This window comes from Boleophthalmus pectinirostris, unplaced genomic scaffold (genome assembly GCF_026225935.1).
Source record: "Boleophthalmus pectinirostris isolate CB_2022bp ecotype Guang Dong unplaced genomic scaffold, ASM2622593v1 HiC_scaffold_8, whole genome shotgun sequence".
In the NCBI taxonomy this organism is placed as follows: domain Eukaryota; kingdom Metazoa; phylum Chordata; class Actinopteri; order Gobiiformes; family Gobiidae; genus Boleophthalmus; species Boleophthalmus pectinirostris.
Genome location: NW_026571515.1, coordinates 13787170 through 13814069, shown reverse-complemented (window position 1 = coordinate 13814069; position 26900 = coordinate 13787170).

Genomic DNA, 26900 nt, shown 5'->3' with positions numbered 1-26900 from the left:
AGAGTCCACCTCAGAAAACAGCTGTGGTGAAAAAGGATGTTTCTAAACCTTCAAAATGTTACTAAGGTGTAATTTTTAAGACTTCCATGTGCTCTGGGAGACGTCCGAGTCAGTCAGATACAAAATAGTTTCTTCCCTATGGCCATACAGACTGTAAATAAATCCCTCATGTAACCTGTTTCATTAATTTTGTTGATGTGTATTCTCTGACAGAGGATGTGAGCATTTTCTTGCTGTTTATGAAACAAATGCACAAACTTGTACTGTTGTCATTAATAAAAGATTGTTCTTCAGATGAACTCACTGCTGACTGTCACTTCCTGAATGTATGCTTATTTAAGTTTATACATCAAACTATTCAGCACAATTGTGTTGTTCATGATGTCTCGTTATGCAAAACTTCTCCAGACTTTTAGACCGTCTCTGAACCGTCTGCACCTTTTATTCTCTGGGCTTTAAAACAAACAAACAAACAAACAAACAAGTTTAATTAAAAAAAAATTAATAAAAAATTAAGGGCAGGTGAGTTTCCTGAGTGGTATGTACCTGCCTGTTTCAGTCGTGACCAGATGTGAACTTGATGAATGTGGCAGCTGAAAGCAATCATGTCTATAAATATTCATAGCCTGGTTTAGGCTACAAATATTGTTCACTCCCCCACTCAGGTGAGAGGCAGAGTTGTCAGCTGATCACCACCTGGTTGTGAGTTGGATCTGCTGGCGGAGGAGGAAGCTGGAAAGACCTCGCAGGCCCAAGTGTGTCTTGAAGGTCTGTTGGTAATGACTGGCGGAGCCCTCTGTCAGAGGGACTTTCAACTCGCACCTCCGGGAGGGCTTCTCAAAGATTCCGGGGGAGGCTGGGGACATAGAACCAGGTGGTGGACACCGGAAGTAAGGGATGCCGTCAGACTGAAGAAGGAGTCCTGTCGGGCCTTGTTGGCTCGTGGGACTCTTGAGGCAGCTGACGGGTACCAACGGGCCAAGTGTGTTGCAGCCTGTGCGGTCGCAATAGCAAAAACTCGGAGCTGGGAGGAGCTTGGGGAGGCCACAGAGGAGAACTATCGGACGGCCTCAAAGAGATTCTGGCAAACCGTCCGGCGCCTCAGGAAGGGGAAGCAGTTCTTCACCACACTGTTTACAGTGTGAGGGGAGAGCTGTTGACCTCGACTGGGAACGTTGTCCGACGGTGGCAGGAGTACTTTGAGGATCTCCTCAATCCCACCGTAATGTCTTCCGAGGGGGAAGCTGAGGCTGGGGACTCAGAGGCGGACTCGTCCATCACCCTGGCTGAAGTCACTGAGGTGGTTGGCAAGCTCCTTGGTGGAAAGGCTCCGGGGGTGGATGAGATCAGTCCTGAGTATCTTAAGTCTCTGGATGTTGTGGGTCTTGGCTGATACACCTCTTCAACATCGTGTGGCAGTAGGGGACAGTACCTCTGGACTGGCAAACTGGGGTGGTGGTCCCTCTGTATAAGAAGGGGAACAGGAGGGTGTGTTCCAACTACAGGGGAATCACACTCTTCAGCCTCCCTGGTAAGGTCTATGGAGAGGAGAATCCGGCCGATAGTCGAACCTCGGATCCAGGAGAAGGAGTGCGGTTTTCGTCCTGGCCATGGAACACTGGACCAGCTCTACACTCTCCATCAGGTGCTCGAGGTTTCATGGGAGTTTGCCATGTAGTCCACATGTGCTGTGCTGTGGATCTGGAGAAGGCAGGACCGTGCTCTGGGAGTATGGGGTCCGGGACCCTTTGCTAAGGGCTGTCCGGTCCCTGTATGACCAGAGCAGGAGCTGTGTTCACATTGTCGGCAGTAAGTCAGACCTGTTCCCGGTGCATGTTGGACTCCGCCAGGGCTGCCCTTTTTCACCGGTTCTGTTCATTGTGTTTATGGACAGAATTTCTAGGCGCAGTCAGGGGCCAGGCCAGTTTGGGGACCACAGGATCTCATCTCTGCTGTTTGCCGACGATGTTGTCCTGTTGACTTTATCAAGCCAGGACCTGCAATGTGCACTGGGGCGGTTTGCAGCCGAGTGTGAAGCAGCTGGGATGAGGATCAGCCCTTCGAAGTCCAAGGCCATGGTTCTCGATGGAAAAAGGTGGCTTGTCCTCTCCGGGTGGGTGGGGAGTCCCTGCCTCTAGTGGAGGAGATCAAGTATTTCGGGGTCTTGTTCACGAGTGAGGGGAGGACAGAGTGTGAGATTGACAGGTGGATCGGTGCAGCGTCTGCAGTGATACGGTTGCTGTATCAAACCGTTGTGGTGATTTACAGGTCAGTCTTTGTTCCTACTCTCACCTATGGTCATGAGCTCTGGGTAATGACCAAAAGGATAAGGATTGCGGATACAAGCGCTCGAAATGAGTTTCCTCCACAGGGTGGCTGGGCGCTCCCTGAGAGATTGGGTGAGTAGCTAAGTCACACGGGAGGAGCTCGGAGTAGAGCCGCTGCTCCTCCACGTCGAGAGGAGCCAGTTGAGGTGGCTCAGGCATCCAGATGTCTCCTGGGTGCCTCCCTCGGGAGGTGTTCTGGGCATGTCCCACTGGGAGGAGGCCCTGGGGAAGACCCAGGACACGCTGGAGGGACGATGGCTGTGTCCGAATTCGAGGGCTGCAGCCTCCGAAGGCTGGTTTTAAGGCTGCATTCGTCACTTTCGGTGAAACAAGGCCTGTCCCATTTCATTTTTATGTCATGCAGCCTTTAAATGCAGCCCTAAAACCGGCCTCGTTTCCATGGAGATGGGGCCGCGAATGGAGGTCACATCCGAGTATCCTTCGCAGCCTTCAGTATCCCTACATGCACCGCGCGTCGGCAGTCAGATGTTCGAAAACACGGAGCGAAAACACGAAGCAAAAAGCCCGTCTGGAGAAAAACATGTGAGTAACATTTTTAACTTTAGGAAATTATTACTAACACGACTGTAAATGTAAAATACGACCATAACTCCCACAAAACTGTCAAATAAGTTTGTTTTAACTGCGTGAACCGTGGAGTTTTGAGCTAAAGTTTGCCTAGTGATGTGCAGCTAATGCGATGAAAAGTCCGCTCAAACTTTCATATTTGGACACATTTCCATCAAACACTCATCATATTTTTACTGTTAGGGGAAAAGAAGCCCACAGAGTGATTTAAAGAAGCTACGAGGAGAAAACTCCACATTTTCACGGACAGTGTAAACATGTAAACAGTTGGTCAGTGTAGCTCGGAGTTAAGATGAAAACACACATTATTTCATATATTCAACTGAAAAGACTCAGTTTGACTCTATCAAAGCTCATATTTACTAGTAAATCACATAATATAAGCCTCCAACGTGTGCATTTCATTCAGGGAATACATTATATGCGTTTTACGTTTGTAAAGTGAAAAGTAAATAATCCTGCCTGGACAGGTCAGATTTATGATGGACATGAGGCTCATTTAACAGATTTGTGCAGACACTGGTGTAGATACGACCTGACTGTGTCTGTTAGGTCTGTCACATCTAATGTTATAACAATGAGAAATCTGTTTTACATGAATTTTCTTTTCTCATCTGCAGCCTCCTGTATGAGGACACGGCACACTGCAGGGGCCACAGAACTGTTGGCTGACAAGATGCTTGTGATTCATAAAATGGGTCAAATGCAGATGCCAAAGTAAAGCCAACACTGAGCTGGAGGTGCTGACCCAGACTCCTGCCAACGATTAGGTATGTGGCATGTTACATTGAAAATTCTACTAATAATAAGAGCTGCAAATGAATCATGCTCATGTTGAAATTATGATTTAAATTGTGAAAATATGCATTTCTCAAATGTGTGGGATTCCTCTATTCATTTAGCTGTTTCAGATATAAACTGCCTTTGAATCTGAATGTACATCAAAGTTTAAGTTCAACGTTAAAAAACGTTTATTGTCAATTCTTCATACGAAAAACATAAAGAATTGTTTTTCTCACTCCCTTGCGTATAAATAAGTAATAATAAATGTAAATAGTGCGGGGGGAGTCCAGGTGTTCTTTGGGGCTGCATGCTCTGTGAAACTTATTTTCCTCTAATAGTTTTGTAGTGTTCTTAATGTGCGTGTCATTACAGGTTTTCAATCTGCAGGACAAAACTTTGAATCAATCAGACGCAACGCCCATTCTGCTCTTCCTCCTCCAGAAGACAAGAGATACATCAGACTGAGTGGTCCAAGTCCACTGTCCATGTCTCCACTGTCCATGTCTCCACTGTCCATGTCTCCAATGTCCATGTCTCCAATGTCCATGTCTCCAATGTCCATGTCTCCACTGTCCATGTCTCCACTGTCCATGTCTCCACTGTCCATGTCTCCAATGTCCATGTCTCCACTGTCCATGTCTCCACTGTCCATGTCCAGAGTCTCTGAGGAGAAGGTCCAGAGTCTCATATGATCTGAACAAGTGTGTGAGACAGAAATGAAAACATCTGCTCATAAGTTTTTCTGAATGTTTTTCAGTCTGTACTGACATTTGATTTATGGTGAAATGTGCCGTTTATTTGGTGTCTCTTTTGATAGTAACTAATTACATGTACTATAAGAATGTTAATTTTTGATTGTTACTTGCTTCAGCAAAGAGGGAACACAATGAGATTTACTGACATACAGCTGTTTGTACTAACCTGTTAATGCAGAGTGTGTGTAATGGGTTTAATGTTTGACTATTCATATTATGATAAAGTATTTCCAGAAGTTCCTTGGATTGTTTAATAAACCAGCTTTTCTCAGGAGAGATGTCTTTCTTTCTTTACAAACTGACTGTATAAATGTAATCCCTGGTCAATATAAAAATCCTTAATAATGATATTTAGTAATGCATATCTCATCACAGTTTTTTTAAACTTTAAGATAATTTAGTCTATTTAAGATGTATCCCTTAAATATAGCCGTTTCGTTTTGCAAAAGTTAAACATACATTTTTGTTTTTGGCCATAAGATTTGGATGCGAATTATTAAAATAATTTGGTCACAAAATCCGACAGTTTGATCACCTGTGCGTATTCTTTTTACTGATCCGTGTGCGTAATCTGCGCGGAGTGTGTTAGCATTAGCATTAGCGCTAGCAGCGTCCCTCGGTTGCTGGGGAGCGGCTCCGAGGGCTACACCTGTCCCATTTCCGCAATGGCTTGGCGGTCCGCGGAGGCCAGTTCAAGGGCTGCAGCCTTCGCGGCCGACGAAGGACCCAGCCTTCACAGCCTTCGGAGGCTACAGCCCTTTGAATTGGGACACAGCCTATGTCTCTTGGCTGACCTGGGAACGACTCGGGGTTCCCCCGGAGGAGCTGGAGGATGTGTCTGGGGTGAAGGAAGTCTGGGAGTCCCTGCTTAGACTGTGATCCGGCCCTGGATATGCGGAAGAAAATGGATGGATGATTTAGGCTGTTTTCACACTGCCCAAAGTTAAGGCATCCAGGCAAGTACAATCAGGAAGTGGAGGCAGATTACAAATAACAAGATTTATTTAAGATTGGATTAACTCTTTATTTAGTGTTTAAAATGAAACAGTTAATTACACATCTATTTTACCATATCCCAGGTTGTTATTGTACAATTGCAGACATTTGGTGTCGTCGTTGCTAATTGCAAATTCTACATTATATCCAGTCAGTCAGTACAGAGATGCTCAGTGACAAAGAATCAGGGAGAGCCAAGATAGTGCCTAAAAGGTTTTCATTCCGCACTCTTCTCTCCAATTTATGTCTCTCTTTTTTAAATTTTAATCTTCATGATTATTTATGTTTTGATTAGTTTTTATTATGATTTTAATGTATTTCTTATTCTGTAAAGCACTTTGAATTACTTTGTGTACGAATTGTGCTATACAAATAAACTTGCCTTGCCTTGCCTTGCCTAAATAATAGGTTTAATTATCTTAATGGACAAAATCAAACTGTTGCTCTGTTTACAGGTAGGATCTTTCAGGTGACCCACAGCTGGACTATGACACATTTGCTCTCAGCTTTCAAGAGCATCCACTCGCCAAAACACAGTTTAACTGTGTAATAACATGAACATTAGTGGACAGAAGAAATATAATGAAGGTATAATGAAAGCTACCTGCAGCAGCACAAAAGAAACGGAAATCAAAGTGCACAGGCCAGAAGACATGTAAGAGAATTTTATAGCTAAGAGGCGCCACCTACTGGACATTTTATACTCTTTTTTTATACATTTATATTCATAGTCTGCACAGTATATGAATGTTCAACGAGTTGACCTGCTGACCAGGTGGGCATAATGCAAAAAGATTCAACCGCAAGAATAAACCAGCAAGCTTCACAATGTAACAGCATTAAAAAGAGTTGATGACTTTTCATAACATCATGTGTAAATCAGTTTTAAATGCACCAATAACATTTGACTAGTCAAATTTTGTGTTTTAAATATATTTGAACTACGTTTCAGTAGTACTCACAGGTTTTTACTTCAGACAGATTCACTTAAGAGGACACCTTAAACATATTTGAGATTCTGATCTGCAGTTTCTGATTTATTATTTAATTTCCTTCTTTTGTCTGGAGACTGAAATGGACACCTTGATTCTCATATTCCTGCTCTGTGGTAAGGGAAAAGGTTTCCTACAAAATAGATGTCTTTACAAATGTAGTCATCTTTTTTCTTATGTGTTCGCAGGTTTAAAAACGGCCTCGTCCTTCCACCATGTGATGTACGAGTACCATGCCATTAACTTGCTGATGACCTGGTTTGAGGCTCAGCAGTACTGCAGAGAGCACTACACTGACCTGGCCACATTCAGAAACATGGACGACATCAACAGTTTTCAAAGACCCAGTTCATTCACTGGGTCTGCCTGGATTGGACTGTTCGATGACCCTGCGTCATGGAAAGGTGTGATGGGTAATGACTCAAACTCCTGGAGATGGTCTTCCACTGGGAAGACCAGCCCTGGAGGATACCAGAAATGGAGCCGTGGTGAGCCGGACTACAATGAAGGAACAAACTTTTGTGGTGTGATATAATGGATTCTGGGGTGATACTCCTTGTGAGAATCTGAGTCCATTTGTTTGTTTCACAGGTAAGACATTTTAAATTGATCTTTTAGACTTCTGAACAGTACATTACAACAAAAATAAACTAAATTTGGAGATTCAATATCCCAATATGTAGGGCACTTTTAAATATTTACCATAATGGAGAGGAAGTAGTTAAATTGAATTACTTCACACAGGGTATATGTTTTTCAGTGAGTGAGTGAATACTCATGTCACTGGCAGGAGTGGGTAGTACTTAAATAACTTTTCTAGCAGCTCAGTTTTACTGGTTGCCCTTAGATTTTTTTCAATACCAGTATCTTAACGATAACTGCTTTTCATTACCGATTCCTGAGTGGTTCTTTTTTTTTGTGCCTGTATTTTTGAAAATGTAGATTAATGGCTAATATAATGCAAAAAAAAATCTACCCTTAAATCAAGTTAGAACTATGTTAATTTAAAACATACCTGCTGTTTGTTCGTGCAGAGCGCATTGTGAGCTCCTGCGCTGTAGTTAAACCAGTAAACCAGTGCAGAGTATTTATTGGAATATTCACATGTACGTTTCAAGCAAAGGAACCGAAAGGTGACACTATATATTTGTTTCAATATTTGTTTGACAACAAATACTGAAACAAATATTTATTCAAAAGATATTTCTTAAATAATGTTCAAAAAAATGAAAAAAATTAAAATAAAAAATCTGTTAATAGAAACATGAAATGCACTTCTTTGCAATATTTTATGCAATTTCACTTCCATGGTTTCAAAGTAAGAAAGAAAAAGGATTCTGAATTTTGTAAAACTTTTGAACTGAGCCTTTGGTTGTATAACTGATCTTTTCCAGCTGAGCGTAAAACATGACATCCTTAACCCCACAGCCCATACACAGGCAGCTGCGGTTCAAAAGACACACATTTTTATATATAACATTAGTTGTTCCAGATGGTATAGGTATTTTGCATAAAATATTGAATAATTTGTGAAATCTACATAGCTAAGGCCAGTGCCATTTGCTGGATAGAACCACACCATGGATTGTTATTGCAATGCAAAGCATCGTCTCTCGCTTGCCAACTTTTGTATAGATTTAAAGAGTATTTAATTAAATCAAAAATGAGCATATAAGAAGTATAAAACTGTTCAGTGTGAGCTGTTTAAATGTGAGATGATACAGAGGCCAGCATTGCAGAAGCAGCTGTAGATACAGTATATGTGCAGTTAGATATGTGTTGATGCCTTATGTAAAAGTTTAGACAGGTGCTTGATCGATCTGTGATTGACAGACTGATTAGACAGTCAGAGAAATGCATGTTCAAAACAAACATGACTTCTAACAAATTCATGGCAGAAGTCCTAAGCAGCCTCAATTGGATCTTGAAAAAATAAGATAAATTATATGGTACGCCCATGACGAACGACCCAGTGCGTGTGCTGCACCCAAGGATTCACATGGTGCCCCTGCAAGCACTTGGTGCCCTACGCGCTATGTGTACAGTTTCATATAAAACGTAGGCTAAATCAGTTCATCTTTTTCTGCTATTATTTTGTTTTGCCATTTATGTTTTCACAGGTTCATCAGCTGGCCCCAAAGAGTACTTCTATTCTTCTACCACTATGACCTGGAAGGACGCTCAGAGCTACTGCAGACAGCACCACACAGACCTGGCCATGATCGAAGATGACACTGAAAACTCTGCAGCAGCGTCTGTTCTTGCACCAAACATATGGACCTTTTTTGGTCTGTACAGAAAGCCCTGGAGGTGGTCTGATGGCAGCAAGAGCCAATTCACAAACTGGCTCACTGGTCAACCTAATAATTATCAAAGACAGCAGCACTGTGTTTTGGAGAATGATGCTCATAAGTGGGATGACGTGCTCTGTTCAGAGAAACATCTGTTTGTCTGTGGAAAAGGTGACGTAAATAAACATATTTGATTCACTTAGTAATTCTGGACACCATTTCATTTCATTTTCATTTTGGCCTGAATCTTTTTTTTCCCTTTCAATTACAGCTTTAAAGAACTACCAATTCAGTCTGAAACTTCAGTCGGATGTCGACCTTTCAGATTCAAACTATTCTGCGCAGACAATAATACAGGTAAATAAAACAAAAACTCTTGCTTTTTGACAAATGGTCATAAGTTGAATTGTTTTATTTATATTAATTTATGTTTATAGCTTGAAAGAATTCTACAGGACAAGGGACTCACTAATTTGAATCTCAAATGGAAGGTTCCACCTAAGAAAGAAGGAAAGTTAGAGGATGGTTCTAAACTTTTAGAATGTTCCAATCTTTAAGAAGTTTTGTGTTCATGAAGAGTATATCGGATAATTAAAATATTAACTAATACAATTAGAAGAAGTTTTGCCACTCTCTGCTGTAACTACAAATGTAGTGATTTGTCATATACAGACATATTCATATAGTCATATGCATAACCTTCTTAGACACTGTATCACACATGCACCATTCAACAAGTGTCACCTGGGAACACACCTGATAACATTCATGGTCTCTGGGAGGTGCCACTGGTCTGTGAAATCCAGTTAGATTCAAAAACAGTGTCTTCTGTATGAGCCATTCAGTCTCTAAACAAATCCCTGATGTAAATCTGTGTTTAATTTGTAGTTTTGTGCATGTGTATCCTGTGCCTTTGTCTTTGCCTGTGCCTCTGAGCCACTGAATGTCTCTCATATAGGAGCTACATCCAATATGCCTAAATTGATTACATCCAAAAGGAAAATTCATAAATACCGGACCTAATATTGTGACTACGGTCAAAGGTCTAATGCAGTGTCAAACTCATTTTGGTCCGGGAGCCGTATCCAACCTACTTTGATCCCAAAGGGGCCGGATCAGAAAACTCATGGCATATAAACCCCAAAAATAGCAATAAGTTCAAATATTTGTGCAGAGAAACGCAAATCTGTTACAGAAATCTTTTTTAATTGATGAACTCTTTCATTTACAAAATATTATAATATTATGAACAACCCAAAACTTTAAGAAAAATGCAATTTCAATTTCACAATGTTTTATCAATAATTTGTATGCAAATAAGTCTTTTTTTTTTGTTTTTGAAAATCCTGCACTCGGCATCCACTTTTCTCATTTTTCACATTTTGCTGATGAGGGTCAAACAGTCAAAACGATCGTCCTTTAAGAGCGTTTGGAAAGAGACAAGTCTTCATTTGTGCTGCTCTGGTGGGAGGGGCCACGTACAGAGACACTGGAGATGCTGCTCTGCTAAGCACCGCAGAAAATTACCAATATTTTAATAGAAAATATAATTAAAATATTTTATTAGAAAATCAGTCGAGGGCCAGATTAAAAGTCTTGGAGGGCCAGATCCGGCCCTCGGGCCGTATGTTTGACACCCCTGGTCTAATGTAATGATACAATCACACTGCCTGGTGATTTTTTCATCTTATAAGATTGTTGGCTGCCACACTTCACGACGTGAGGAACTTTGTGATGGTTCACACCATCAGTCGTGGCTACGATGAAAGTTTGTCTGAGAGAAAATCAATCTCCAGCTCCATGTGGTAAAACCTCTGTAATTGTCCAGCATCACTGAGGGCGGCCAACCATTATGTAAAATACCTCATTGTTCCTTAGGTCTATTTGAGAAGCACATCCATGTTTTTTGATTAGTGAATGAAATTTGCAAGTCTAAAGGAATGATAGCAAAGTCACTCTCGCTCCTACTTCCCAGTTCTGAACAAATACCAAACCATTTCCTCTGTTTAGAGGCTCTGTTTTGTGACTATTTGTTTATGTATTGTATTATGTATCCATGTAGTTTTACAGCTCCTCTAGAGTTAGTCACTGTGTTGTCTGTTCAGACTTCCTCACTCTCTCTGGTGTCTTGGCTCACATTTAAGTGAATAGTGTTCATTTTGGTGTAAGTAGAAGAAGTAAGTAGCCTACACTTAAAATAATAAAATCACTCCACAGAGGTTTTTGATAGTAAACACTTTTATTCCATGATTGTAATATAAATAAAATTAACAATATTGGCTACATGGTCTAGCCCCGCCCCCATGTCTGACTTTGTCAGGACCAGTACAGAGGAAAACTGTGAGGTGCCCGCAGACCAGTCTTCTGTCCACATAAGGGAGTAAACCACAGTGTCAGTCAGTTTTATCAAAAAGGTGTGTAGTATAAAACAGCAAAGAGATGACTTATTATGGAGAGGAGGGTCTCCACTTGTGAATCTGCTTCCTTTTGTCTCCTTCACTCACTGATCACTTGACCAAAACACCTACATTTACTTGATCTGTGGCGGCTGTAAATTCTGAAAACCGGAACATGATTTGGAAAACGCCGGATCAAATTAAGCCCTAACGCCTTTCCTTTGCCTACACCCAAACCACAATGCTGGTTTGAACCATTGCTTAACTGCAAGGTAACGTGAGAACTAATCTTGGCCAGGGTAGGAAATTAAAATGCAAATCAAATTAGATTACTAAAATTTAGAGTTTTGAATGGATATTCAGGGACATTTGATGACGCAAAAAGTTTTATTAGCCTAGGAGTGTTAAGGAAATTTGTAACCTGATAAAATCTGTTGTTAATCAACCTGCAGTTTGTGCCTCTTTTAAACTCTGGCCGATCTGAGCACTAAGTGCAGTGTTGTTATGAGTATTTGTTGGCTGGCCTGACCAGCCAGTCGCTTTTGCAATCTGTAAAAGTGTGAAAAACATCTGTTTATTTTGTAGTGTTCAGTTAGATGTTGAAATGACAAAAGACGACCACTGGAAAAAGGTTCATAGAGTAACCAGACATCTTTATGAACCAATAATTAAAATTATGCTTCAGATTTATATAGTGCTTTCTGGACCCTCAAAGACACTTTACAGTGCATTATTTATTACCTCCACACTCCGTGGTGGTAACCTTCTGTTGTAGCCGCAGCTGCCCTGGGGTGGATTGATGGAAGCGAGGCTATTGGCCCCTCTGACCACCAGCAACACTCACACACATCCCACATTCATACTAGTACATACATACTAGTCAATGCTGGTGACAAGCCTTGCTTAAGGACTGATGATGGATTCAGCCAGTGGCCTGATGATCAAACCAAACAAAAGATGAGACAGAGGGCACCCTTGTTTGGTGCCACTTTCCAGGATGAACGTTTCTGATGTGTCAGCAGTGGTTGTGTTCTTCAGACTCAATCACAGTTACATACATCCAAATAATATCACTCTACAGTAAAAACGTGAAACTACTCATAATGGCAGTTGAAGTTAGGTCTGTACATTACACTATAAAGGATTCACTGTACTTTACTGTAATATGAACTGTATCATACGGTACAGTTACAGTAGCCTACTGTAATTGGCAAACGAATCAGGGAAATAATTAAATGGTGCAGTAAACTACTGTAATATGACAGTATGATAGATGGTACTGTAAAAAATATATATAGACTACTGTAAACATAAAAAAAACATACTCATCGATCGGTTTTGAATTACAAAACATTTTGAAAAAACATTGGCATGTGATTAGTTCAGACCCTGCACTTAAGTCTATCTATAAGGAACCACCGAGGTTAGTTTACACACCTTCCTGGATGACATTCCAGAAGGGAATTATATATGTGCTAATTGTGTCCAATGTGGTTATATGACTAAGTGCAATACATACAAACACCCTCATGGTGGAAAAACACTTAAAATACGTGGTGTCATCACATGTAACACCTCATTTGTTATTTATTTGATCAGATGTCCCTGTGGTTTGGCTTATGTGGGATGCACGTCTACACCTTACTCTTAGTTCAGTCCTGGTTTAGACCTCCTGGTTCAGTCCTGGGATCAGTCCTGGTTTAGTCCTGTTTTAGTTTTGTTTTAGTCCTGGTTTAGTCCTGTTTTAGTTTTGTTTTAGTCCTGGTTCAGACCTGAGTTAGTCCTGGTTTAGTCCGTATGCAGCGCCAAAAGTCTGGCATCTCGATGGATGTTTCTTCTGCTCGATGAATAATGCCTGTGAAGTGATGACGTATTTTTGACAGTAACGTCACGTCTCTGCTTTCGTATTCGTAAATTTTTATTTTGTGATTGTAATTCTTGATGTCGTAACTTTTCAATTCATATTCTGATGGATAAAATACACACAAAACATTTTATGTACAACTGAACTCATTTGAGAATTTACAAATATTTATTTCATGCTCAACTCCAGCCAAACATGCACAGATTTCTATTCTATGAAAGGTTTCTTACTCCATACATGTATCAGATGCAGAACTGGAAACTGCTCCTGTCCTGTCATCAGTACATTTAAGTGTGAGCTATAGCTACAGATACACTTGTCATATAAATATTTCTTTAAGACAAGTGCAGTTTAAGTCACGGAAAAGGGAAACGTCCATTATCCATTTTTTCCATTATTCATTTAAACACAAAATCGAAAACCATTTTTTTATTTTGATTTCGGAAACAAATAATGAAGAAAATAGTTCTTAATTTGGTTTCATATTGAAAAACAAATGAACAAATGACACGGGGATTTAACACATCCACAGCAACTATTTTGTTTACAGTGAATTTGAATATCTTGTGACTATAACAAATCTGTGTAAGTCACACGGACAAGTTTGAACTCAACTGTGGATCTAAGAGGCTGTTTTCAGTATCATTTTCATTTTATTCTGGCCTTATTGTGAATACTGAAATAATTTGAAACAAAAAGTGCCTGAATTATGATGAGTACTGTCTCTTTGCAGGTTCTCACAGGTTTAAGTGTAAAAATGCAGTTTCATTTCTTCATGTTTTTGTTGTGCTATGGTGAGAAACAACATATATTTTGACATTTCCAGTGTATGACTTTATTCACATTTTTATAATCTTCAGCATTTAGGATGGTCTTTAGCTTCCATGAGGTTTTTATGGAATACACTTTTATCAACATGAGGCTGAACTGGTATAAAGCTCAGAGATATTGTAGACAACACTACACAGATCTGGTCACTATTGAATCAAGGGAGGATTTGACAAAACTGGAGATACCCCCAACTTACACCTTGGAAGTCTGGCTTGGACTGTTCGATGGCCCTGTTTCATGGAGAGAGTTTATGGCTAATGATTCTAACTCCTGGAGATGGTCTGCTACTGGGACCACCAACCCTGGAGGATACCAGATCTGGAAATCTGGTGAACCCAACAACTACGGATCAATCAACAATCACTGTGTATTAATTATTAATGGTGTGTGGATGGATTCTAACTGTATGAACAGTTTCCCTTTTGCGTGCTTTAGAGGTAAGACTTCATTTAATTTCAACAGTAAAATTACACTACCAACAGTATCTAAAACAAAACATGTTTTTTAAATTCCATTATAGATTTTTTTTATTACATTAAAATACATAGAAAAATATGAGTCCTGAAATGTTCCTGAGTATGGTTGTAACTTTCTATTTACATGGAATCATGCCAAAGATGAGCCACTTTCAAGTTACATACTATTGCTTTAAATCAGTGGTGTGTAGAAACTAGTGCTGTCAGGCGATTAAAAAAATTGAGAGATTAATTAATTATGATCTGTAATTCATTAATCTAATTAATCTCTTTTTAATCTCACCTAAAAAATGCTGAGAAAAGCCTTCAACTTGAGGTATTTTCATTTAAATTCATTATTACATTATTATTATTACATATGAACCATGAACACTCTAGAGCCACATCAGCTCGTTTGAAATTATAATGTGTTTAATGCTGATTTGCGCAAGTCTCACAGAAACGAAACTTAAAAACCGCATGGCTAATTTGCATAAACTAAGCGAGAAAAATAAAAATAAAAATGCTCTTGTGTCGCTGATGCGGTTCAGCTTCTGTGGGACTGAAGGACACGACTCAGTGGAATATGAGTGTTCTGACAGTGTTGAAGGTGAAGGTGAGTCTGTTCTGTGTTTGTGTCGTGATGTTTTCAGACGTGTGCAGGTTTATCGCAGATGCGGCGAGAACGAGAAAGAAAATCACAATTGTTTGCGGAAGCGATGTGTTATTTGTCCCAACAACACATAAAAACAGATTTATAATAAGGCAACACGCGTACAGAAACAGTAAAGTTAGAGATTAAAAATGAGATTAACGCGATTAAAAAATATAACGCGCCAAATATGACCGTAATTAATTAATCGCAATTAACGCGATAATTTGACACCCCTAGTAGAAACCATAACCTCAAATATGAACAATTAATGAATTTGACCAATTTATATTCACGAAAATAAATGCAACTAAAGAGAAGATGGCACAGTCAAACCTCAGATAAATTTAACTTCATTCCAAAGAGTCACTGTATTGATATCCAGTCTGTGGCCCATGGATGGTGTGTGTCTTGACTCGAAGGAAGTCAGCAATGGTCATGCCACTTATTAAATAAAGGCAAGTAAATATTGGAAGCACTGGAGATTATAAAGATATATAGAGAAGTAGAGCTACATGGAGAGAAGTTTGTAATATCACCAGGCCAAGTTATGGGTCAGATCCTTGGAGAGGCAAGGTTTTTAACATCACTAACACCTTTAATTGAATAAATGTATAATAGGTGAAACTATTCTGAAACGGACACATCTACTTGTTTAGTTTCTGTTTACTGGTTAGGTCTATTGAACTGCACTAAGTGTGAACTGTGCCAGAGTTTTATTATATTAGCATTATATCTGCAATCAGCAGATGAATCATCATCCAGGCACCTCATGGGTGTTTTCACCCATTTAGGTGTGAGGATGTTGTTGTAAATAGGAGAGAGATGATGTCTCAGCCCTCCATTTTTCTTCAAAGACGAATTGTCTTTCCTAATAAAAATAGCCTCTTTGACTTCCCTCTTGAATCATTTATTTTCTGTACCTCAATGTCCTCAAAGAAGTGATGGTTTTAAATGGAGCTGAAGGGCAGACTGGAGTCTCTGGTACATTCTCTTATGAAGTGGCTGTTTTCTTTCTCCAACGTTACGCTCACTGGAGTCTTCACTAGACTGAATGGAGTAGAAAACATTGCTTTGTTTGTGGCTCTGGGTTCTGTCCTCTGGGTGGACCAGTTTCTGTCTTAAAGTGTCTGTAGGTTTGAAATAGACTGGGATTTCATGTAAGGAATAGTAAGATCCTTTCTCCTGGACATTCAACAGCACAAAGAGAGCAAAAAAACAGAACAACAGAGAATCAGAACGGAGGAGAAAGGGTGTAACTATTCCTTACAGGACTTGTGTTTATGAAAAATGACAAAAGATTTTCAGACAACATGAAATCTCAGCCTATTTCAAAACTACAAACACACCTACAAAGACAGAAACTGGTCCACCAAGGACAAAACTCCAAGCCACACACAAAACTATGTGGGCTACTCCATTCAGTGTAGTGAAGAATGCAGTGAACGCTACATTGGAGAAACAAAACAGCCACTTCACATGAGAATGTACAAACACAACGGCCAGCAGCAGTGGACCTCAGTCTGCTGTACTTGTCCATCTCAAAGCCACTAACCACTCCTCTGAGGATAGTGAGGTACAGAACTTATCCAAAGAAAAGAAATGGTTTGAGAGGGAAGCAAAATAGGCTGTTAGGAAAGACAATCCATCTTTAAACAGAAATGGAGGGATCAGACATAATCTCTCCCCCATTTACAATTCCATCCTCAGACCTAAATCAAAACAAAGAAAACAATAGTGATAGCCTGTATACTCAGAGGTGTGAAAGCACCACCCACAGTTTACACTTAGCTTGATCTGTTGAGCTGCACTAACAAACAGAAACTAAACAAGTAGGTGTGTTAGTTTTAGGTTACGTCCACACGACAACGCTCCTGGATTTTTTTCTATGCGGGTTGAAAAAAATTTGTGTCCACACACGTCAGTAAATATTCATGTCCTCACGACAATGGAGCACTGAGTGAAAACGCTGTAATACATCTGCCACACCTGTATGTGGCGCTGTTAACAATGATAATAATATTTAATAATGCAGATCTCATCACCGTTAAACTTTAAGGTAATTTAGCCTATTTTAGATGTATCCCAGAAATATAGCCGTTTTATTTTGCAAAAGTTAAACATAAGTCACAGAAAGAACCCATATATTTTACTGAGTCGTGTCCTTTAGTCCGACAGAAGCTGAACCGCATCAGCGCACAATAGTGAGCTGTTTTTTTGAGCGCTTACTTTATACTAATTAGCCATGTGGTTTTAAGTTTTGTTTCTGTAAAACGTAAACAAAACGTACAAAGCTGTGTGCATAGGGAAGGCATGCGGACACAGAAATGACGTGTCTGGATGGACGCAGATTGTTTCTGATACGGTGATATGGTGATACGCGGATTCAGTGTAAACTTGATCTTTGTTATTGATCCGTGTGCGTAATCTGCAGTGCATGTTGTTAGCATTAGCACAAACAGCGTGTCTCGGATGCTGGGCTATAGAAGAGGCTCCGTAGGCTACACCTGTCCCATTTTGGCAACGCTTTTGCAGTCTGTGGAGGCTAATTCAAGGGCTGCAGGCTTCTTTTTTTTTTTTTTTCAGGGCTGCAGGCTTCGCTGCATCGGAGGACCCTGGCGATGACGGGATTGTGACGTCATCGTATTCCAAAAGCTGTGGTTTGCTTGTCCACACGAAAACGCAACGTCGGTGTTCTCAGATTTCTCCACTCTGGAACCCGTTCTCACCCAAAACGCTGGCTCTGTGTGGACGATAGGCCAAAACGAATACAAATTTCATCGTTTTTACCAAAAAACGTTTGTCGCGTGGATGGCCCCTCAGTGTAGTTATCTCCTCCCTTCAGGCAGATATAAGGCAGTGTCCACCAGCGTCTGACAAGAACTGAAGAAGCAGCTTGGATGAGCTGCAAAATGTCTTCCATCCAAAAAACTTTTGTCCAGTTGACATGATTTTATTTCTTTTTTGCTGTCATGATGGAGACAAACAGGTGTTGGAGATTACACAAGAAAAGTAACATAGTGCACTTTGTAATATATGGTTATTAATCTTATATGACATTTCAGGGTCACCACAACCAGGCTTAAAAAATTACACCCTCATCACCAATAAAACCAACTGGAACAATGCTCAGAGCTTCTGCAGACAACACTACACAGATCTGGCCATGATTGAAGATGAGACTGAAAACTCTAAAGTGGCCGCTCTCGATCCAAGTGTTTCCGTGTGGATTGGTTTGTATAGAATACCCTGGAGGTGGTCTGATGGCAGGAACAGCAACTTCAGAAATTGGAAAGCTGGTGAACCTGATAATGGACTATTGGATCAACACTGTGTTAAATTAGCCCAGACCATGGAATGGTACGATGCACATTGTATAGCAAGTGTGTTTGCATTCCACTGTGAAAAAGGTGAGGAGCATGGAATAATTGCTTCCTATACAATTTAATCTATAAGCAAATATAATACTTAAATGTATATTTTTGAATTCTTTGTGCTGCAGCTAGGGAGAAGAAACGCGTACATTTATTTAAAATAAAGCTTCAGGCTGATGTTGACCTTTCAGATCCTTACATCTCCGCATTACACCAGGTACTATCAAGGATATGCATCTTTTTATTTTCTCAATAATTCATTCCTCACCTCATTCATGCTTTTTTCAGATTCAGGAACACCTTCTGCACATGGGACTCACTGATTTAAATCTTAAGTGGAAAATTGTGCCCCAGTAAAACGTCTTGGGGTCCCCCTGGTTGAGCTCGAAGAAGTGTGAGGTGATGGAATTCTGAGAATCCTAGCTCAGGCTGCTGGTCCTGCAGCCTGACATAACCCCGCATAAGAGCAAGAAGATTAACGGGTAGGCTAGTTTTAATAGGTGGCATGTTTAGAAAAGACCAAAAGTAAGCCATTTGTATGAGGTAAATTGTGAAAAAAAATCTTAGAATATGAATAAAATATGAAGTAGAATAGAACAGAATAAAATATGTACAAGGCAATGTCTTATGGACAAAAGGATGTTGCCTCTTTTAATGGGAATGAACAACAGGTGCACGAGAGGCAACAGTGAGACAGCCCTAAAACAGGACAGGACTTTTTTTTTAAATAAATGGTTTTATGTTGAATTATTTTCTATTAATTTATGTTTCAAATGGAAGATTCCACCTAAGAAAGTAGGAATGTTAGTAAAGGATGGACTTTTAGAATGTTCAAATACAGACATATTCATATAGTCATGTGCATAACCTTCTTAGACACTGTATCACACATGCACTATTCAACAAGTGTCACCTGGGAACACACTCGATAACATTCATGGCCTCTGGGAGGTGCCACTGGTCTGTGAAATCCAGTTAGATTCAAAAACAGTGTCTTCTGTATGAGCCATTCAGACTCTAAACAAATCCCTTATGTAAATCTGTGTTTAACCTGTAGTTTTGTGCTTGTGTGTCCTGTGCCTTTGTCTTTGCCGGTGCCTCTGAGCCACTGAAAGTTTCTCATATAGGAGCTACATCCAATATGCCTGAATTAATTACATCCAAAAGAAAAATTCATAAATACTGGACCTGATATGGTGACTATGGCCAAAGGTCTAATGTAATGATACAATCACACTGCCTGGTGATTTTTTCGTCTTATAAGATTGTTGGCTGCCACACTACACGACGTGAGGAACTGTGTGATGGTTCACACCATCAGTCGTGGCTACGATGAAAGTTTGTCTGAGAGAAAATCAATCTCCAGCTCCATGTGGTAAAACCTCTGTAATTGTCCAGCATCACTGAGGGCGGCCAACCATTATGTAAAATACCTCATTGTTCCTTAAGTCTATTTGAGAAGCACATCCATGTTTTTTGATTAGTGAATGAAATGTGCAAGTCTAAAGGGATGATAGCAAAGTCACTCTCGCTCCTACTTCCCAGTTCTGTACAAATACCAAACCTGTAAGACGCCCCGCCCACTTCCTCTGTTTAGAGGCTCTGTCTTGTGACTATTTGTTTATGAGTGAAACTATCTGTCCTGCAAATAAAACAATGTTTGAATTTTTATGATCCATTCTGATTTATGTTTTTTCAAGTGGGCGCTCAGTGCACACATTCACTATCACACTTTTCTCCATGTGTTTCTCCTGTATAGTGGTGCACACACGGAGCACTCAGTGACAGCAGGTCCATGTAGTTTTACAGCTCCTCTAGAGTTAGTCACTGTGTTGTCTGTTCAGACTTCCTCAATCTCTCTGGTGCCTTGGCTCACATTTAAGTGAATAGTGTTTGTTTTGGTGTAAGTTCTCCTTGAGTGTCTCTGACTGCTGCAATTTAAGAGAATTTGAGCCAATGTGAACAAACAGAGGTGGATCACAACCTGGAACTGGAAATAAGTAGCCTACACTTAAAATAATAAAATCACTCCACAGAGGTTTTTGATAGTAAACACTTTTATTCCATGATTTTAATATAAATAAAATGAACAATACTGGCTACATGGTGTAGCACCGCCCCCATGTCTGACTTTGTCAGGACCAGTACAGAGGAAAACTGTGAAGTGCCCGCAGACCAGTCTTCTGTCCACATAAGGGAATAAACCACAGTGTCAGTCAGTTTTATCAAAAAGGTGTGTAGTATAAAACCGCAAACAGATGACTTATTATGGAGAGGAGGGTCTCCACTTGTGAATCTGCTTCCTTTTGTCTCCTTCATTCACTGCTCACTCGATCAAAACACCTACATTTACTTGATCCGTGGTGGCTGTAAATTCTGAAAACCGGAACATAATTAGGCAAATGCCGGATCAAATTAAGCCCTAACGCCTTTCCTTTGCCTACAGCCAAACCACAATGCTGGTTTGAGCCATTGCTTAACTGCAAGATAACGTATGAATTAATGTTTTTGACCAGGGTAGGACATCCAGAATATGCAAATCAACTTTTTTTATTCAAATTTAGAGTTGAGTAGAGATGACGCAAGAAGATTTATTAGCCTAGGAGTGTTAGGGAAATTTGTAACCTGATAAAATCGGTTGTTTTAACCTGCAGTCTGTGTATCTTCTAAACTCTGGCCAATCTGAGCACTCAGTGCAGTGTTGTTATGAGTGTTTGTTGGCTGGGCAGGTTACCTGACCTGCCCCACAACTACTTCATATGAGAATGTACAAACACAATGGCCAGTAGCAGTGGACCCCAATCTGCTGTACTTGTCCATTTCACGGTTTCCACAAAGTGAAACTGTCTGACCTCGCAGCATTAGGAATCGATTTTTCAGATTCACATCCGTATTGCACATCTCAGTCTGGATGTTCCCCAGGCTCATTACGGATCCAGCACAAATGTAGCTTCAGTCTGGAGTTACTCCTCTATGTTCTTCTGAACTGAAGAGGTTAAAGCTACAATGTGTAGTTTGATTTCAAGAATTTTATCATCAAAGAAATTCAACATCCTGCTTGTTCACACTATTGAGCTCTAACACAACACTCAAAGGCACTGAGATTTTATTTAAAACATTATTGTCATTGTAATTAATTATTTCCATATTTATTCCAAATCAATTTTGATGGCAAAACTTGCATATGAGAGGTGATCTGTCTTGAATGTAAATCTGAAATAAAATTTTATATAGAAAAAAAATTCTGTTCAGATTTGCAAATGTTTTACAAATGTCAGTGTTTTTTGCTGTTAATATTTTAGTTGCTTTGACACTAAAGTCTAAGTTTCAGTACTAATTCCAAAACTTTCCACTTAGGAAGCAAACACAGTTCATGTTGGCACAAACACAGTTCATGTTGGCACAAACACAGTTCATGTTGGCACAAACACAGTTCATGTTGGCACAGACTGTATTTACATTTTTGTGCCCTAATTTGAGAAACTACCTAACGCTTTTTGCAGTACCTAACACACAATCATCTACTAGTTAAAAACAGATTGCATTTCTAACACTGTTATCAAGACCAAAGACACAAAGGACAAACTGAACACAGGAATCACAATATGAAGATATTTCACAGACAGACATCAACAAACCAGAAAGACTTCTGTAGTGAAAACCTGTGTGAGACTTTGAGGTCCAAGACTGACACAGTTCAGATATGACTTTTTTTTTTTTTTACATAAATTGTTTTGTGTCCTGTGTCAGTAGTTTTGCAAATTATGTAAAAGATTTGCCAGACTTATGAAAGGTTTCAGAAAATGTATTTAAGTGGGAAAAAAAGTCACAATGGATCTCTCAATGACTGACGGGTACACATTGTGCACACATGCTGAAAATTATCTTGTGAGATTTTTTCTCCCCAAGTTTTTATAGTCGAACTGGATAAAAAATTGAGTTACGTACTGTCGAGTTCCATTTCATGAGAAGCAGGCCAAAATTGGGAACTGGATTACACAATGTACTTATTATAAATGTCATAGTATCTCTTATCTTTTCCCAGCCCTACAGACAGGCATTGCAATATCTCATTTGTTTTGTATATAAATATATTTGAATGTCTAGGGAACAGCCTGTGTAAGCTTCATGAACCAGTTTGACATTAAATGAAAATCCAAGAGGCTGTTTTCAACATATGTGAGTATGTTTGCTGTTTTATAATACTATACTTTTGATATTGTTAAACCCAGCGACGTTATATGGTGTATATATAAGGACTAATTGCATTCATACAGGGCATTAATGCAAATCTAAACTAATTTAAAACAGTGAATTACCTCAAAGTTGATATACGAATGATGTTTGTGTACATACATGGATTTCTTTTTGTGCCTCTTTACAGAAAACTCAGTGTTTATAGTAAATGGAGTTCTTTGTGTTTTGTTTACTTTATGGTAAGATGCCTCATATCTTTAAACATGATCAAATTACTTACACCTCTCACATAATTCCAAATTGTATTATTATTATTTATTCTACAGCATTTAGGGTGGTCTTGGGCTTTCATGAGGTTTATATGATTTATCACTTTATCGACACGGAGGTGATGTGGTCTGAAGCTCGGCAGATCTGCAGACAGAACTACACTGATCTGGCCACTGTTTCATCAATGGAGGATTTGACGAGGCTGAACAAACCCAGCACATACACCAAAGACGTCTGGATCGGAATGTTCGATGACCCTGCTTCGTGGAGAGGGGTTATGGGTAATGATTCTAACTCCTGGAGATGGTCTGCTACTGGGACCACCAACCCCGGAGGATACCAGAACTGGAAATCTGGTGAACCCGACAACTATAAATCTATTAACTACTGTGTACTGATCAACTCTGGCATGTGGCTGGACGCTTCCTGTGGACACGTCATCCCCTTTGTGTGCTTTACATGTAAGACTTTATTTAATTTTGATTTTTGTTCCATTCATTTAAGATGGAAGATGGTGAATAAAAATGAGCAGAAAGTAATATCAGCTTTTCCCACAAAAAACATGAATTAGGTTTTCAGTAGTCGCTTCTAATGTAGATGTGTCAGCCACAAAGAGCAACCACGACCGTGGCAATCACAGAATATTATGTGATGAATTTTGTCCGTGGTTTCTATCAAAACAATATTTAAATGTGAAGACTTTGGCTCGTTGTTTGGAAAAGGCACTTTTCAACCAGTTTGCTCATTATAAACAACTATTGTTTATAATGGACATACTGGCGTTAGCAGTCAGCATTTTTTAAATAATGTTTGTGCATGTTTTTATAATGTTCCTACTTGTTTTTATAATGTTCATACATACACACGTTTATAATGTTCATTTGTATAGTTTCCTTAAAAGTAGATTATATTCTAGATACAAGAGAAGTAGTCATATTGAGTCACGTGAAAAATGCCTTTGATGGAGTCAAATGACATTATTTGGTTGCAGTCCCAACAACATTACATTGTTTACAGTATTACCACCAACATTGTTCAGTTTGCTGTTTTATCTTGCATACGTACATGCTGTAGACAGGGCTGTCCATTGTCACCTCCTTTCTTTACACTCATGGTAGTCCTCATCAGCTCATCTGAGGTTTGAGTTTGATGGTGGCCACTTTGTGCCAAAATTTCTATTTCAGTATTAGACAGATCAGATTTGGCTTGTGAGCTCAACCTTTTCAGTTGAAGAATTGAGCTAAATCCTTATTCCCTGGTTTTCTTTAACTCCCGCCCAAGATGGGGTTGAGTTTTTTCATTTGAGCCCCTTTGTAGTTTTTGTGGTACATTTAATACAAATCTGAAATTTTCAGGGTCACCTGAGCAAGGGTCAAAAGAATTTACCCTCATCACCACCTCCATGACCTGGGAGGACGCTCAGAGCTACTGCAGAGAGCACCACACAGACCTGGCCATGATCGAAGATGAGACTGAAAACTCTGTAGTGGCTGCTTTCAGTCCAGGCGTTAATGTGTGGATCGGTCTGTACAGAAAACCCTGGAGGTGGTCTGATGGCAGCACCAGCACTTTCACAGACTGGGATGCTGGCCAACCCGATAATTATAATTTCAACCAAGACTGTGTTAAATTAAACCTTTACAACAAATGGTATGATGCATATTGTGAAATGCAGTTTGCATTCATCTGTGAAAAAGGTGGGGCTCCAAAGTATATCTGTGTTTTATTCATTTCGTAAATATAAATATAGTGTCACAGCTGTGTATGTTGTTTGTCTGCAGCTGTAGAGAGGAAACGTGTGCACTCTGTTAAGATCAAGCTTCAGGCTGCTGTTGATCTCACTGACCCTTCAATCTCCATATTAAACCAGGTACTATCAGGGACATTTACTAGTACAATAATTCATTCTTCAATTTATTCATTTTATTTATTTATTTATTTTTTTCAGATTCAGGCACACCTTCTGAACATGGGACTTGCAGATTTTAATCTCAAGTGGAAAATTCCACCTCAGAAACAAACATTAAAATAATAGAAATAGAAGTGGCATAACTCCTTTTTTGTTTGTCATATATTGTTATCATGATGGTTATTAATACCTACCAATTAAAAAAATAATAGACAGGTGGATATTCATATAATATATTCTATTAAACTAGTCAGCATCTGTTAAAATAATGTCATGTCTCATGTTTGTCAGGCTGCTTATGCGGATCTGCGTCAAATATGTGAACCAAGTCTGGCACAGTTTAGATGCTAATTGTTAAAAAGGAAAGATTTGAAAATGTTTTTTCTTACCTAAATGTTTTTTGTAATATTTCACACATAAATAGAGCATATGTCACATTCACAAAGCAGCAGAAAGTGTCTCTAACTCATCACACTACATGTCTAAAGGTGTTTTTTCTCCATTCTCTGGGCTGTATTGATGGTTAAATAAGTTAATAAATCTGGTGATTGTGTTTACATTTTAAACACAAAGTGTCCTTGTATACAAGAATGTAGTATGAATGTAGTTGTTTATTCATTTTTTTTTTTTTACATGAAATGTTTTGTGACCTGTGCAAACAGTTGTGGGATGTATGCAGAAGATTTGCTAGACTCATGAAAGGTTTCAGAAAATGTGCTTAAGTGATTGGGGAAAAAACCCAAATCACACCTACAGAGAACCTGCAGTCATGTGACCGTTTTTGTGGCACATTGACGGTCCTGACGGTAGCTGCATTCTAGTAACATGTAATTTCAACACACAGACCACACTTCTCACTTAGACACAAGCAATAAAATAAAGTACGAGGCAAAATTAAACACGTTCAATATTTCAGATCCATATTACATTCCAGATGGTCTGTTTACGCTGCTAAAACAATGTTCTGCATTGTGAGATTTACAATATACAGACATTTACAATGACTTAATCAACTTCCCCTCTCAGTGCACTGGATCGTGTTTGAAGGCTTAAAAGACGCCTACAAATATCTGACCTCAGAGTGGGTTTATGACCACCCTGGTGTGGTGTCGTCTGACAAAGAAAATATCTTTGATAACTGCAAAAGTAATTGACTTTCTTACATCTTACATCACCTTAGCTAGAGTAACCTTGTAATGTCAATAGTCCTGCTGTGAACTCAGTTCTGTCTGGATTAAGTGTTTAATTATGGACTGTTCTAGAACTGGATTAATTGATGATGACTGACCTCTGACAAAGTTCTTGCTACAAAGCCTGCAGTGTTTGGACGACTGCCACAACTGACCTCCTTTAGCCGGCTTGTCTGTGGTCGGGTCAAACATTCCCTGATTTATGGCGAGCTCCACTCGTCTGTCAGCTGCAACCGGAAAGCCCTGTGTCTTTATCTCTCTGCTGATTACAGATCTGTGCGCGCAACACTTTTCTGGTGTGTCTTAATGTGAGCAACACAAAAATGTGCCAACTTTACAGTGGCGGAAGTGGATCAGGGCAAGGCCGTGACATCAACTGCAGGTTCTCTATATGCTTTTACACAGCAGTGATGGGATTGGACAAGATCACGCAAAACTAAATTGCACACAAGCTGAAAATTATCTTGTGACATTTTTTTTGGATTGGCTAAATAATGGAGTTAAATTTTTTGAGAAGCCCTGAAGCAGTGCAACAATGACAGCAGACATTTAAAGTAAAGCCAGTCAAAAGTGGTGAGGTCAAAACTGTGAACTGGATCACACAATTTATTCATTCTCAATGTCACGTTCTGACTGATCCAATGTCATGGATTGTCACGTCTTGCCGAAATTGTATCTTGTCCCAGCCCCACAGACAGGCATTACTTTATCTCATTTGTTTTGGATATAAATATATTTGAATATGTAGGGAACAGTCTGTGTCTAAGAGAACCAGTTTGACATTAATTGAGGATCCAAGAGGCTGTTTTCAACATGTGAGTATGTTTGCTGTTTTATAATACTTTTAATATTGTTAAAACCAATTGATGTAACATTGTGTATATACAAGGACTCATTGCATTCATTCAGGGCATTGAAGCAAATTTGAACACTTTTAAAACAATACATTTCTTCAATTTAGAGATCCCGATAGAGCACTAAAAATCTAAAGTTGATATATGAATGATGTTGATGGATTTGTTTTTGTGTC